We start from the raw sequence: 15503 nt of genomic DNA on the forward strand, positions 1-15503 counted from the left end.
ACCCAGTCCCAACCCATCACACACCCAGTCCCAACTCATCACACACCCAGTCCCAACCCATCACACACCCAGTCCTGATCCATCACACACCCAGTCCCAACCCATCACACACCCAGTCCTGATCCATCACACACCCAGTCCCGATCCATCACACACCCAGTCCCAACCCATCACACACCCAGTCCCAACCCATCACACACCCAGTCCCAACCCATCACACACCCAGTCCTGATCCATCACACACCCAGTCCCAACCCATCACACACCCAGTCCCAACCCATCACACACCCAGTCCCAACCCATCACACACCCAGTCCCAACCCATCACACACCCAGTCCCGATCCATCACACACCCAGTCCCGATCCATCACACACCCAGTCCCAACCCATCACACACCCAGTCCCGATCCATCACACACCCAGTCCCAACCCATCACACACCCAGTCCCAACCCATCACACACCCAGTCCCAACCCATCACACACCCAGTCCCAACCCATCACACACCCAGTCCCGATCCATCACACACCCAGTCCCAACCCATCACACACCCAGTCCCGACCCATCACACACCCAGTCCCGATCCATCACACACCCAGTCCCGATCCATCACACACCCAGTCCCAACCCATCACACACCCAGTCCCGATCCATCACACACCCAGTCCCAACCCATCACACACCCAGTCCCAACCCATCACACACCCAGTCCCAACCCATCACACACCCAGTCCCAACCCATCACACACCCAGTCCCGATCCACCACACACCCAGTCCCAACCCATCACACACCCAGTCCCGATCCATCACACACCCAGTCCCGATCCATTATACACCAAATATAGGATCACACATCCAGTCCCGATCCATCACACACCCAGTCCCAACCCATCGCACACCCAGTCCCAACCCATCACACACCCAGTCCCAACTCATCACACACCCAGTCCTGATCCATCACACACCCAGTCCTGATCCATCACACACCCAGTCCTGATCCATCACACACCCAGTCCCAACCCATCACACACCCAGTCCCGATCCATCACACACCCAGTCCCGATCCATCACACACCCAGTCCCGACCCATCACACACCCAGTCCCAACCCACCACACACCCAGTCCCGATCCATCACACACCCAGTCCCAATCCACCACACACCCAGTCCCAACCCATCACACACCCAGTCCCGATCCACGACACACCCAGTCCCAACTCATCACACACCCAGTCCCAATCCATCACACACCCAGTCCCAACCCATCACACACCCAGTCCCGATCCACAACACACCCAGTCCCAACCCATCACACACCCAGTCCCAACCCATCACACACCCAGTCCCAACTCATCACACACCCAGTCCCAACCCATCACACACCCAGTCCCAACCCATCACACACCCAGTCCCGATCCACCACACACCCAGTCCCAACCCATCACACACCCAGTCCCAACCCATCACACACCCAGTCCCAACCCATCACACACCCAGTCCCAACCCATCACACACCCAGTCCCAACCCATCACACACCCAGTCCCAACCCATCACACACCCAGTCCCAACCCATCACACACCCAGTCCCCACCCATCACACACCCAGTCCCGATCCATCACACACCCAGTCCCGATCCATCACACACCCAGTCCCAACTCATCACACACCCAGTCCCGATCCATCACACACCCAGTCCCGATCCATCACACACCCAGTCCCGATCCATCACACACCCAGTCCCGATCCACCACACACCCAGTCCCGATCCATCACACACCCAGTCCCGATCCATCACACACCCAGTCCCAACCCATCACACACCCAGTCCCAACCCATCACACACCCAGTCCCGATCCACGACACACCCAGTCCCAACTCATCACACACCCAGTCCCAACCCATCACACACCCAGTCCCAACCCATCACACACCCAGTCCTGATCCATCACACACCCAGTCCTGATCCATCACACACCCAGTCCCAACCCATCACACACCCAGTCCCAACCCATCACACACCCAGTCCTGATCCACCACACACCCAGTCCCGATCCATCACACACCCAGTCCCAATCCATCACACACCCAGTCCCGATCCATCACACACCCAGTCCCGATCCACCACACACCCAGTCTCGATCCATCACACACCCAGTCCCGATCCATCACACACCCAGTCCCGATCCATCACACACCCAGTCCCGACCCATCACACACCCAGTCCCGATCCATCACACACCCAGTCCCGATCCATCACACACCCAGTCCCGACCCATTACACACCCAGTCCCGACCCATCACACACCCAGTCCCGACCCATCACACACCCAGTCCCGATCCACCACACACCCAGTCTCGATCCATCACACACCCAGTCCCGATCCATCACACACCCAGTCCCGATCCACCACACACCCAGTCTCGATCCATCACACACCCAGTCCTGATCCATCTTATACCAAATATAGGATCACACACCCAGTCCTGATCCATCATACACTGAGTCCTTATCCATCACACACTCAACATAAGTATTACATACTTGGTTCTAATCCATCAAGCCTCCATGTCGGATCAATTACATTCAATCCTAATCCATCCAATGCAAAATCAAGTTCTAATTTGTCTTGCAGGATCTCACAGCCAATAATGGATCATGAACTGTCCTAATCCATCCATTGCAAATTTGCAGACTTGGTGTCAATTCTTCATGCCCCCCTGGTAAGATTGCACACCCAGTGCTAATCTCTTCTGCACCCAATGTAGGATCACACACACAATTCCAATCCGTTCAGTGTAGGATCACACACAATTTCAATCCATTCATTATACGATCACTTCCAACCCATTCAGGGTCTGGTTATTTATCTGGACTAGTAATACAGAGGCATGGACTAATATTTGGCAGTTTGAGAATTTGAATTCAGTTATAAGAAAATCTGGATTAAAGAGCTGCTATCAGTAAAAGTCACCATGAAGCTGTTGGATTGTCCAACTGATTCCCTAATGTCCTTTAGGGAAGGAAACCTTTCATCCTTACCTGGTCTATATGTTATTCAAGTCCCACACCAACATAGTTGATTCTTAATTGCCCTCTGTAGTGGCCTAACAAGCCACACAGTTGCATCAAACTGCTACAAAGAATAAGAAGAATAAGACTGGACAGACCACTTAACTGTGACCTAGGCATCAAATCAGGACACAATGAAGGCATACCTAGTTCATACCTAGTTCATACCTAGTTCATACCTAGTTCATACCTGCAAAGTCCTCCTCGCTAGCATCTGGAGACTGGTGCCAAAGTTGGGAGAACTGTCCCACAGTTAAGCAACAGCCTGACATAGCCGTACTCACAGAATCATACCTATCTGCCAATGTCCCAGACTCCTCTATCACCATCCCTGGGTATGTCCTGTCCCACCAGAGGATGGGGCACAGTGATATACAGTTGGGTGGGAATGGCCGTGGGAGTTCTCCAGACCCTATGAGGTCTCATGGCCTCAGGCTAAACATTGGCAAGGAAACCTCCTGCTGATTACCACTTACCGTCCTCCATCAGCTGATGAACCAGTACTCCTCCACCTTGAACACCACTTGGAGGAAGCAATGGCACAGAATATACTCTGGGTGGGGGACTTCAATGTCCTTCACCAAGAGTGGCTCGGTAGCACCACCCCTGACCAAGCTGACCAAGTCCTGAAGGACACAGTTACCAAACTAGACTTGTGGCAGGTGGTGAGAGAACCAACTACCTTATCTCATCCTCACCAAAGTACCTGTCGCAGATGCATCTGTCCATGACTACCGTACAGTCCTTCTGGAGACTATGTCCCATCTTCACACTGAGAATATTATCGTGTTGTGTGACTATCACTGTGCTAATTTGGATAGATTAAGAACAGATCTCGCAGCTCAAAACTGGGCATCCATGAGACACTGTGGGCCATCAGCAGCAGCAGAATTGTTTTCCACCACAATCTGTAACCTCCTGGCCCGGCATATTCCTCACTCCTCCATCACCATCAAGCCAGATGACCAACCCTGCTTCAATGAGGAATGTAGAAGGGCATGTAGTGAGCAGCACCAGGCGTACCTGAAAATGAGGTGCCAACCTGGTGAAGCTACAACACAGGACTACATGCATGCTAAACAGCAGAAGTAGCATACTATAGACAGGGCTAAGCGATCCCACAACAAACAGATCAGGTCAAAGGTCTGCAGTCCTGCTACATCGAGTCGTGAGTGGTGGTGCACAATTCAGCAACTATTGGCAGGAGGAAGCTCCATGAACATCCCCATCCTCAATGATGGCGGAGTCCAGCACGTGAGTGCAAAAGACAAGGTTGAAGCGTTTGCAACCATCTTCAGTCAGTAGTGCTAAGTGGATGATCCATCTCGGCTTCCTCCTGAGGTTCCCGCTATCACAAATGCCAATCTTCAGCCAAATTGATTCACTTCGTGTGACATCAAGAAACAGCTACGTACATTGGACGCAGCAAAGACTATGGGTCCTGACAATATCCTGGCTGTAATGCTGAAGGCCAATGGCCCTGAATTAGGCGCTCCTCTAGCCAAATTTTTCTGGTACAGCAATACTGGCATCTATCCGACAATGTGGAAAATTGCTCAGGTATGACCTGCCCACAAAAAGCAGGGTAAATCCAACCTGACCAATTACTGTCCCATCAGGCTACTTCCAATCACCAGCAAATTGATGGAAGGAGTCATCAACAGTGCTATCTATTGGCATTCACTCACCAATACCAATGCTAGTTTGGGTTCTGCCAGGACTACTTGACTCCAGATCACATCATAGCCTTGGTCCGAACATAGAAGCAAGAGCTGAATTCCAGAGGTGAGGTGAGAGTGACTGCCCTTGACATCAAGGCAGCATTTGACCGAGTGTGGCATCAAGGAGCCCTAATAAAACTGAAGTCAATGGGGAACAGGGGGAAAACTTTCCAGTGAGTGGAGTCATACTTGACACAAGGGAAGATGGTTGTGGTTGTTGGAGGCCAATCATCTCAGCCCCAGGACATCGCTGCAGGAGTTCCTTGATGCAGCATCCTAGGTTCAACTATCTTCAGCTGCTTCATCAATGACCTTCTCCCATCATAAGGTCAGAAGTGGGGCTGTTCACTGATGATTGCACAGTGTTCAGTTCCATTTGCAATTCCTCAGATGATGAAGCAATCAATACCTGCATATAGAAAGACCTGGACAACATCCAGGCTTGGGCCATTAAGTGGCAAGTTTCACAAGTGCAGGCAATGGCATCTCCATCAAGAGACAGCCTAACCACCTCCCCTTGACATTCAGTGGTATTACCATCGCGGAAACCCCCACCATCAATATCATGGGCGTCACCATTGACCAGAAACTCAACTGGACCAGCTACATAAATGCTGTAGTTACTAGAGCAAGTCAGAGGCTGGGTATTCTGTGGTGAGTGGCTCACCTAGCTCACCTCCTGACTCCCCAAAGCTTCTCCACCATTTACATGGCAGATCAGGATTGTAATGGAATACTTTCCGTTTGCCTTGATGGGTGCAACTGCAATAACACTCGAAGCTTGATACCATCCAGGCCAAAGCAGTCCGCTTGATCAGCACCCTATCCAGCAGCTTAAAAATGCATTTTCTCCACCGCAGCGTACCGTGAGTACAGTGTGCACTATCTACAGGATGCATTACCACAAGTCACAAGGATTCTTCGTCAGCATCTCCCAAACCTGCAACCTCCACCACCTAGAAGGATAAAGGCAGCAGCAGCACAGGAACACCATCACCTACAAGTTTCCCTCCAGGGCACACACCATCCCATCTTGGACATACATCACCGTTCCTTCATCGTCGCTGAGTCAAAATCCTGGAACTCCCTATCTAACAGCATTGTGGGTGTAACTTGACCACACGGACGTCAGTGGTTCAAGAAGAAGGCCCACCACCACCTTCTCAAGTGCAACTAGGGATTGGCAATAAATGCCGGCCTTGCCAGCCACGCCCATACCACAAAATTCCAATCCATAATGCAGCCCATGGGGGATTGAGCACTCAGTTCCAATACATCACATCCCCAGTGTAGTAGGATTGCTCACTGAAACCCAACCCATCAGACACCCAAAACAGGATTGCACAATCACGATCCATCAAAAGAGTACAAGAAAATACTGAAATAAAAAAAAGGTTTTCTTACCCAACAAGTCTTTCAACAGACCATATAGAATCTGCGCTGTCATGAATTCTCCCCAGCTTGTTCAATTTTCTGAGGGAGGTGAATAATGTGAAGTAAAACGTCCAAGATGATAAGACTGAAATTTCTTCCTAACCCCTGAAGGTAATGGAATGAAACTCCAGGATATCAAACTAACATTGCAATTTACATTCTTCAACCCTGACCAACAGCATTCCACAGAAGACATTTCCATGGTCCCAGCAGGACATGGAACCATAGCGTCCCAGAGAGTATTTGATCACCTAAGACCATACTTATAACTTTCAATCCCATTTTCAACCAGATATTCATTCGGTTCCCAATTAACGTCATATTAACTGCAGTTGACAGGAATTGCACCCCACTTTGAGAGAGCATTTCTTTCCACTCTCTAGTCTTTCCTACACTACAACAGCAACTACACTTCAAAAATACTTCAGTGGTTGTGAATCATTTTGGGACATCCTGAGATCGTGAAAGGCGCGGTATAAATGCAAGTTCTTTCTTACCGGTTTTGTACTCAAATCCTCCAGTTCTGAGATCAAGGGTCAACTTACTTCCATCTATATTATCTACTTCACTCAGCGTTTTAAAGACACAAATTATTTCAGTTTCCTAAGCAACCCCATAGGATCACATCAATCACAAACGTGTCAGATTTGAAAATCCGATACTAGTCCAGTCACAATTTAAAAAAAAACATTTTCAGTAAAACTGTCACTGAATTAACAATCACACATAAAAATACAAATGTTGCTGTACAATATTTGGCATGGAGAATCATAAACAATTTGATCAGATAGAGCTTGTAACAATGGAATCCACGGTTGCATTGGTGAAACTGTACCACCTTTAGAGTTGCCACATTATGGAACAGATTTGATAACTAGTGCGCTGAAGGCAGACTTGATTTAAACATTAAAAATGAAAGCATATTCTTTCCGATTCAGCAGAGACTTTGGGGTAGAATTTCTATGAGGGCTCTCGGATCTCCCGCCGTAATTTTGCAGTAAAAGTGGACGTAAACCCCAGAGAAACAGCGTAAATAGCCACTTACGGTCATGCGGTGAGAGATTGGGGAAACCCACGTGGAAATGACTGGCATATAGCTTAGAATAGAATCCTACAGCGCAGAAGGAGGCCATTCGGCCCATCGTGCCTGTGCTGACTCTTTGAAAGAGCTATCCTAAAAGTCCTACTTCCCCGCTCTTTCCCCACAGCCCTGCAAATTTTTCCTTTTCAAGTATTTATCCAATTCCCTTTTGAAAGATACATTTAAGTCTGCTTCCGCAACCCTGTCAGGCAGTGCATTGCAGATCATAACATGGGGAGATGAGGGTAAAAGAGACAGCCCCTATACTGATGGGTGGGAGGAGGGAACGAGGGAGACAACTCCTAAACTGATGGGCGTTCACTCTTTGGAAGGTGAAGAATGGGGAAAGACACATACAGGCACCGAGTGAATTACCCCAGGCAACTGGGTAAGGACACTTCAGAGTTGAGACTAAAAAATAACCCAGACTCATGTGTCTGCAGAGAGATGAGAGAGTCTATTGGCTGGACATGACAACGATTTACTTGCTTGCTGCATGAAATAATTCCTCTTCATCTCTCCCTCTGGTTCACTTGCCAATTAGCTTCAAGCAAAGAAAACAGAATGATGATAATGATTTATGCACCTCTTGAGCCAAGTTGGGCAGATACATTCAGAAGCCTTTTTTATTTTTGACCAATAGGTGCTAAATGTAAAGCCTGAGCCATAGAAACTAGGAAGGGCTCTGGTTAGATCAAGAACCTGGTGCTCAGTTAGTTACCTCAGCTGGGATGGACGAAACATCCCAAATCGCTTCACAGGAGCATTAACAGACATAATTTGACACCGAGCCACATAAGAAGATATTAGAACAGATGACCAAACACTTGGTCAAAGAGGGTAGGTTTTAAGGAGCATCTTAAAGGAGAAGAGAGAGGTAGAGAGACAAAGAGCTTTAGGGAGTGAATTCTAGAGCTTAGGGCCTAGACGGCTGAAGGCACAGTCGCCAATGGTGGGGCGAAGAAAAATGGCGATGCGCAAGAGGCCAGAATTGGAGGAATACAGAGCAACAAGTAACTCGTTGTCGTGTCCAACCAATAGACTCTCTCATCTCTCTGCAGACACATGAGTCTGGGTTATTTTTTAGTTTCAACTCTGAAGTGTCCATACCCAGTTGCCTGGGGTAATTCACTCAGTGCCTGTATATGTCTTTCCCCATTCCTTACCTTCCAAAGAATGAAAGCCCATCAGTTTAGGAGTTGTCTCCCTCGTTCCCTCCTCCCACTAAGAGGGGCTGCCTCTTTCACCCCCGTCTCCTCACGTTGTATGCACCCATCTGCCTCTCCTCCCTGCAGCATCCTACAGTCTCATGGCTGTCTTTTCCCTCTCCCTTTTCACCCACAGCCATGTACAGCCTGCAGCCTCGAGGCTCAATGTCTCTGTAGTTCATCTATTTTATCTCAGCCTTCCACAGTCTGCATGTCTATCTACCTCTGAGCTCTTTCTCTATATATATCTTTCTCTCTTTTACACCCCTCCCTATCTTCCCCTTTGTAAACAATTTTACAACACCAAGTTATAGTCCAGCAATTTTATTTTAAATTCACAAGCTTTCGGAGGCTACCTCCTTCCTCAGGTGAACGTTCACCTGAGGAAGGAGGAAGCCTCCGAAAGCTTGTGAATTTAAAATAAAATTGCTGGACTATAACTTGGTGTTGTAAAATTGTTTACAATTGTCAACCCCAGTCCATCACCGGCATCTCCACATCATATCTTCCCCTTCACAGGGTGCACATAACAAAGTGTTCAAAATTATGAGGGGTTTTGATAGAGCACATAGGGAGAAATCGTTTCCACTGGCAGTAGGGTCGGTAACCAGAGGACACAGATTTAAGGTAATTGGCAAAAGAACCAGGCAATTGCACAGGCATGATGGGCCGAATGGTTTCCTTCTGTGTTCTACCATTCTATGATTCTATAAGCAGTCTCAGGTTTTCTTCTCTCTCTCCATATCTCCCTGCCCCACAGCACACACACCAATTAGCCTCTCCCTTTCTCTCTAATTCCACCCCCCTCCCCCCTCCCCCTCCCCACTCACAGCAGACATGCCCAGTAGTCTAGGCTCTCTCTCCCACAGTGTGCTCACCAATCAGATGAGGACGCTGCTACTAATTTAGAATCCTAGAGGCTGAGAAGGATGCAACTGCAGATAAGTTTTTAAAATAATGAAATGAGGCGTGAAATGGCTTTATTGTGTGACCCACTGTCGCTGCCATTTTCATCTGAAAGCAGGCCTTTCAAACCTGGGTGGTAATGGGCAGTCTGGGAGGGAGATGCAAGACAAAGGTTGGGGATCTCTTTTGCATAAAATTCCACTACTTTTGCCCTTTCCATAAAGAGGATCGAACAATGTTAATTTTAAGAGCTTGTTCCTCTTCATCAGAAAATAAAGGCAATCCAAACATATTTCACAGACTGCCTTCCCCATTCTCCACTTTAGTCAAATTAAATGCTTTGAGAGCTTCACGCGTAAAAAGGCAAATTCAGCACCACCCGCTGGTGTTTGAAACACACATGTGAAGCTCGGCCTGACCTGCCAGCTCCTGCACTGGAGTCTCTCATAACGCTGCTTTAGAAAGGTATTACATGAATAGCACCGTGCCCTGTGGTGCTTTAATGTACAAGACTGCCTCCTTTATTGGCACGCAAAGAAACATTCAGGCATGATTGATGGCTACAAATAATGTAATTTTTAAAAAGAATCTATATTTAATGGCACCTACATAACGGAAGACAATGCCAACAATTTTGGAAACTGTCCCCTCAAATAAGCTGATACAGATGAGTTGATGGATTCTGGTCACGCTATGATGTACCTCATTTATATTACAGCACCAACTTCAGTTGCAGTGCTCCACTATACACGAGGTGGCACTACTGCCATCCAAACTCAGGAGGTGTCCTTTTTTTGGAGGCTTCTCCACGGGTACCAGGGCTGCAGCTGGCGAACGGTAAACAACCGCACGCGGTGCCACTTGACGCCAGGGCTGTCATTTTCTCAGGCCTACAATGTAATTTCCCCACTGCTGAGGCCTGTCCAGAACTGCCCTCAACATTGGGGAAGATCGGCAAGTAGCAAGCTGTTTCACGGTGGTCTGAATCTGCCCCAAAACGTGAAGAGCAGATTCAAAATAACGGGGGCCAAAATACATTGCAGTCTGTCTTTTGGATGAAACGCTAAACTGAGGTCCCGTCTGTCCTCTCAGGTGGACGTCAAAGAACCCACGATACTATTCAAAGAAGAGTAGGAGAGTTCTCCCTCTGTCCTGGCCAATATTTATCCCTCAACCAACATCACTAAAAACAGATGATCTGGTCAATACCTCATTGCTGTTTGTGGGATCTTGCTGTGTGCAAATTGGCTTCCACATTTCCTACATTACAACAGTGACTACACTTCAAAAGTACTTCATTGGCTGTAAAGCACCTTGGGACATCCTGAAGTTGTGAAAGGCGTTATATAAATGCAAGTCTTTCTTTCTTTAACCACTTCAAATAGAAGTGATTCTGGAATACAAATAGGTACTATCCCTGTGTTTTGGCCAGCACAGCTGTTGTTGAAGTCAATCGGCAGACTTCCTGTAAAACTTGACTTATTACAGCAGTTGACAACTAAAACCTTGTTATTGGAAACAAGTGACAGTCTCCAAAGCCATGTAGCCAGCAGCAACCTGCAGTCGAAGTTTATAAGATGTTAAGGGGAACGGATAGGATGGATAGAGAGAAACTATTTCTGCTGGTTGGGGATTCTAGGAATAGGGGGCACAGTCTAAAAATTAGAGCCAGACCTTTCAGGAGCGAGATTAGAAAACATTTCTACACACAAAGGGTGGGAGAAATTTGGAACTCTCTTCCGCAAACGGCAATTGATACCAGCTCAATTGCTAAATTTAAATCTGAGATAGATAGCTTTTTGGTAATCAAAGGTATCAAGGGATATGGGCCAAAGGCAGGTATATGCAGTTAGATCACAGATCAGCCATGATCTTATCAAATGGCGGAGCAGGCACGAGGGGCTGAATGGCCTACTCCTGTTCCTATGTTCCTATGAAAGGTGTTGCACGGAAGTGGAAAGGCTCTACCATCTCCTTTAAAAGACTGCAGTGACATCTTCCTGTGGGCCCAAATGAGAGGGCAGGGGGTTGATATCCAACAGAAATTTAGTGGGGCCATGGGGGGGAGGGAGAGTGGGGAAACTGTTCTGGGATGTTCGAAGGAAACTCAATGGGCCCAACTGGAGATGAGGGTTGTGGACACCGGATAGAGCCAAAATCAGGAGCGTATTAATGCTCTAGCTTTGACTAAAATAGAGCTATTTGGAAGGAGTGAATATCTGATGGAATGTTAACATGATTGATCTGTGATTGGAGTGTGGCGAGCCAACATTAACAGCTCTAGAGAGTCACTATTACGAAAAGTACAACAGAATCCACAAATACTGCGAGCTTGGGCAATTCTTTTCATGCTGCCTCAACCCTTTTAAAATGTCAACAATAAGCATGATACAAACCACCCAATGACAATGGGACAATGGGAACCATATAGAGTTGTTACAAGTCATCTTTTAATAAAAGAGTTTTTTTGATTTTTCTTTTAGGATCAATATGGTAGAAAGAAAAAGAAGGGCTTGCTTTCCACACTTAACAGTAAGGACTGCTTCAGCAAATGAGACCCAGGTTTTTGCATGCTGGCATTTAATTGGTGCACAACAAACACGCGCCGTGATTGGGCACACTTGCCAATTTCAGCTCTGGTCAATTTCAGCTCTTGCACTACTACTTTGGAGCCAGGGCACAGCATCAAAGGCATCAGGGCACAAGGTGCATCGAAATCTCTATTGGCTACAGCAGTTTGGGCTCTGGCATCAAAGGGAATTCATTAGGCAAAACACATTAATAAATGCTCGAGTCGTTCGGACTGAAAAATATGGCGTCAAGTAGATCTAAATAGTCACATTTAAACAGGGTTCCAATTAGAACAGCAAGTTCGAACACTCGCAAGAACTATTAATATTTTTCCCACTTTCAAAACAGTAGCTTGAACCATAGCCATGGTTATACAGAATAAACCACATCCAAATGTAATTTGCACGCATGGTTATCGGATGCAGTGCATAGCACTGTGTTCACCACACATGTTCTCGTGATAACAAACATCTGATTTTTTTTTGTTCTTTTGGAAAAGCACCCTCAGTTTTTCCAGATGGACTTCCAGCGGGTCACGCCTGATTGAAAATCATTAAAGTAACAGTGCACGATTACCGGAACAAACCATTTCTACTTAGCCAGCTGTATAAATACACAGACCTCACTCTCCCCATCAGATAGAAAACATACATGCTTGCAGGCCAACCAGCTAAAACCACCTTCGTCTAGATTTCCCCTTGTGCTCTGTACGCTTTTTGAGGTGGGGAATCAGGCGGTATATGGGGTGGAATCCATTACGCTGGTTTGCTGCCCACTTTAACTAGACGGCAGAAGTGCCCACGGAATTTGAGCTTCTTTTTTAACTGCTGTCATCTACTTTGCCATCTTCCTTCTTGCCATTTGCTGAAGGGCTGCTATTTATCGCCAGGCCTTTCACACAAGGCCCGGTGGATTTCCCATTGGGAATTCCCTGCTATCTTTGCTCCTTGGAGGAAGAGGAGGAGCAATAAAGGGAGACCAGGTTGGTGAGGGTGCACTGCAGATGCATGGCACCCATATGCCAATACCCCTATTAGAGTAAAGATGCAGGAGTGTTCCTGCCTGTATCTGACTAAGAAGTGGTGCTTGTGGAGACTATGTTTTACAAAGAAGGACATCACAGAGTTATGCCACCTGCCTCCACTATATGTCCTGTTCTGCCAGTGGCAGATAAGGTCACCACAGCACTTAACTTCTAATCCATGGGGTTATTCTGGGCTGTCACTGGGGACATTGGTAACATAAAATAAGCAACTGTGCATAGATTTATCAAGCAAGCTAGGAATTTCATCAGCTTCCCATAGACAACTGACATCAACATGACAGAACACTGCAATCTCATTCCAAGGCGCAAAGAGTCATAAATTGCAACCATGTGGTCATGCGTGTTCCATCAATGTCAAGATGTCAGCAGGTAAGGATTCAACTTTCTCAATGTACAGCTTGATTGAGACCAACAGCGGACCATCAAAAAAGTGAATGCTCACATCCCCGGAAGCTGCTTTAGTGTCTTTATTTTTTTTTAAGAACTCCATTGTTCCACCACTCAAGCTCAGAAAGACAAGTCTCTAGATGGCTTTTCAGATATGAAGCCTAGAGCCATGGCAGATGACATCAGTGTGCTTTCCCAGGACCCCATCTGAGCAACATTTTAAACTGTCAACAATAAGCAAGATACAAAGCACCCAGGCTTGTGCTAGTGACAATGGGAACAACATGGAGTAGCTGCAAAGCATCTTTTAATAAAAAAAGATGTTTGAATTTTTTTTAACAAGTTCTGTTCATCCACCAGAATCATCATTGAGCACACTGTAGATGTGTTGGAGGTGGCAGCAGATGTTTCCACCAATTTGGCACACATTTTATAGCCTGGTCAAGTGAAGGTCTCAAGGATCATGATGGTGTGGTACATGGTGCACAACCTTGCCTTACAAAGAGGTCTGCTCATTGATGGCCTGGAGGATGAAGGCATCAGCAAGGAGTGCAGCGACTTGAAGAAAAGCACAGAATAAGCCACTGCTTGCTTCAAGAGACATTTGTGCCAGTCTGATGTGGGCAATTTTCTCTTGACTATCACATTTGCCCATTGCATGAATAGTCCTATCTACAGCTTTCCCCCTTCCCACCACAAATATGCCACCATCTATCAACCCCTCTGTGCATGTCAACCAACACAGCTCCAATTCATACCACCTCATCAAAGCCACTGCCAAACCTTGCCAACAACAATGTCTGCACTCTCAACAACTTCAGTAACTTACCGTAACTTTATTTTACAAGCCAGAGTGTGTACATGTACCTACTTCTTCTTACCATCCCTACTTCCACTTGGTGCTAGTTTGTGACATGTGAACTCTTAAACCTAATTTAATGCTTCTCCTACCATGCTATCTGAATAGCAGCTGTATGTGATGTGTTTGGCTGCTGTGTGTCAGGATGGTCTACGCCTCATGGTAGTTAAATGCGGGGATGAACTTGTTGCTCCTTTTACACCAGTGTATGGGCAGCCGGGCCCTGCGTCCTGCCACATACATAGGCATTGTTGGGGGCTGACAGGAGGGCATACTTCCTGCTATCCTGAGAGACATCACCATCATTATCTGCACTACTTCTGGCCATGCCACTAAACCCGGGCAGAGGCTCTGCATGGTCACAGATCTGTGGGAAAGCAGGCCTAATGTTCCCAATGAGATCAGTGAAGTCATGTGGGACACTTGTCTGCAACTTGTCACCAAGCCTGTCCAAACCAGCAGAGACAGCTGTCTCCAATTTGGCACCCGAGGCTTCTAAGCCAGTAGTGTGAGCATCCATGGACGAAGCAAAGACTGGCCTTACGGTCTCTGTCATGGGGACCTACACTGCAACCATTGCAAAAAGTAACAATTACCTTCAATTACCATGAGATGCAGTAAAAACCCAGTGTCCTCCCAAAACGGAATGGAGGGGATTGTGGTGGTGACATATACATGCACGTAAAGGGTGTGAGTGAAGAAACACTTGCGAGTGAAGGCTGAGGGTGTAAGTGGCACAGCATGGCATCCTGTTCATTGACTATAAGCAATTAAGGTGCTTAAACAGGGTATGAGGGGAGGTCACTTAGTAATACACATGCTTAGTAGAGTGTATGCTTAGATGGTATGGCTAACTCCTCTTATCTTCCTTGACTTGGTAATTAAACATCTTCCTTCTTAGTGTAAGTTTGCACTTACAGTCCTGCTCACCTCCCTCTACTGACCATGATCAGCTCTCATTGGAATTGCCCTTCTATCAGTTCCAATAGACCCTGCATCCTTCCCCAATCTCCTGCAGGAGTATTTTCATATTTACTTCAGTTAGTTTTTGGTGGGGGGGGGGGAAGGGTGGCAGTGGGCAGCAACCCTTTCAGACTTTATGCAGGATGTCTTTGTGATCGCTGGCCAAAAGTCCTCTGTGGATGGCTGCCCGTTTAAGGTGTTTAAAGTCTGCACCAGCGCACTATTTCCTGGCCCCAAAACAGGCAAGCTCCCAA

The 15503-nt window shown here is 47.2% G+C and overlaps 1 protein-coding gene and 1 long non-coding RNA gene across 7 annotated transcripts in view; one reads left to right on the top strand and one right to left on the bottom strand.

Moving 5' to 3' along the window:
* LOC137327844 (potassium voltage-gated channel subfamily KQT member 1) overlaps window positions 1–15503 on the bottom strand; it is a 699654-nt gene that overhangs the window by 363249 nt on the left and 320902 nt on the right. The gene's annotated exons all lie outside the window — the stretch shown is intronic.
* The window catches only part of LOC137327846 (uncharacterized), a 94999-nt gene that overhangs the window by 72651 nt on the left and 6845 nt on the right, over window positions 1–15503 (top strand). The window contains exon 2 of the long non-coding RNA XR_010964561.1: window positions 11908–11956. This is a non-coding gene — a long non-coding RNA (uncharacterized lncRNA). The remainder of the gene's footprint in view (window positions 1–11907; window positions 11957–15503) is intronic.

This window comes from Heptranchias perlo, chromosome 12 (genome assembly GCF_035084215.1).
Source record: "Heptranchias perlo isolate sHepPer1 chromosome 12, sHepPer1.hap1, whole genome shotgun sequence".
Taxonomy (NCBI): domain Eukaryota; kingdom Metazoa; phylum Chordata; class Chondrichthyes; order Hexanchiformes; family Hexanchidae; genus Heptranchias; species Heptranchias perlo.